Below are 1,631 nucleotides of genomic sequence, written 5' to 3' on the forward strand. Positions count from 1 at the left end.
CTTCTTTCCTTCTTTCCTTCTTTCCTTCTTTCCTTCTTTCCTTCTTTCCTTCTTTCCTTCCTTCCTTCCTTCCTTCCTTCCTTCCTTCCTTCTTTCCTTCTTTCCTTCTTTCCTTCCTTTATTCCTCCTTCTTTCCTCTCTAAACAATACTAACTGTATCTTCTAAATCTAGATCTGGAAATTTATAAAGTCCATGGCAACTTGTCCATAAAAATTTTTAAAAATTTTTAATAATAGATTCCAAAAATTTTAGTATTTCAAGACTAAAATTCCTTCATAATTTTAGTCTCTCATGTCTCTCATCAAATAGTTCTCCATCTATTTGATGGTTTTACTCTCCTGTTTTAGGCTTCTGTCACCTGGCTTGGTGTTAATTAAGAGAACATGTGCAGGATATTTCTTTGAGATTCAGTTTTCTCATCACCAAAACTCTGGTGAGAATGATCCTTCTTAGCTATAAAAATGTGTCACAATATACACAACAATATCATTTTTATACAAATATAGGGGTCTATAAGTTTAAAATATTAAAAACATTTTAAATTCAAATTTTACATATATCAAAGTTTTATATATTAGCTGTATTATATTTCCGAATAACTTAACATGTAACTAAGAGTTGATTGTTATTTCTAATTTTTAAAAAAATGTTAGGGTGTCAAGAGACAAACTAGATATAGGTTGATATAAAATGGGCTTCGCCCCAACATAAGTTGAGTGTTATAGTCACAGCAGATCATAGGAGTGTCTCTCATTTTTTGCTTCACCTTTTCAACTTACTCTAAAATGTTCTACAGAGTACAGCCCAGTCTTCTGTGTGCTAGAATTAACAAATCTTTTATCCTTCCATATGTTCGTCCTTGGTTACTGCTAATGATAGGGTACAGGCTCTGTTTTTAACATGATGCTTTATTAGCTACAACTAAATCAAAGAATGTAGTTTTCACACTGCCTTTTTCAGTATTAAAGTATATGAGGCTTGTAATTACCTGTTTTTACAAGAACTGAGTAACAGCAGGAACAAGATGGCACACTGAACATGGATAATAAGAGGACTATCCACAAAAGCGTGGAGAGAGTATAGAGAAAGCAACAAAGAATAGCTCAGTACCCAGGGCTCATAACAGCAAGGTGCAGTTACTCTCAGGAAATATGAAATATGAAACTTTGAACTTAACAGAAGAAACTATGAGACCATGTTTATGCAAATTTACAACTGAGAAAACCTTTTAAAGTATGACACCAACCCCAGAAGCCATAAAAAAATTAATTTGTATCAAAAGTAAACATCTATGTGGCAAAAACCACTTAAGCAAAGTCAAGAAGACAAACTAGAAAAAAATATTTGAAATTTATGTTATAGAAATAAAGTTTCTGCAGAAATCAATGTATGAAGACTAAACCCAGTAGAATATCATAAAAAACATAAATTATAGATAATATAAAAAACTTTCTATAATTTTCCTTACAGAAAAGGAAATACCAATAGCTCTTAAACATCTGAAAAGCTGTTCAATCTCAGAAATGCAAATTCAAATCACATGGAGAAACTTTTTCACCTACCTATGATATTGATCAAGACAGATAGGCAGGCAAAAAGACAAATGTCTATGTATTTTAACAGACATCTA

Source organism: Pteropus alecto, unplaced genomic scaffold (genome assembly GCF_000325575.1).
Source record: "Pteropus alecto unplaced genomic scaffold, ASM32557v1 scaffold98, whole genome shotgun sequence".
NCBI classification, from domain to species: domain Eukaryota; kingdom Metazoa; phylum Chordata; class Mammalia; order Chiroptera; family Pteropodidae; genus Pteropus; species Pteropus alecto.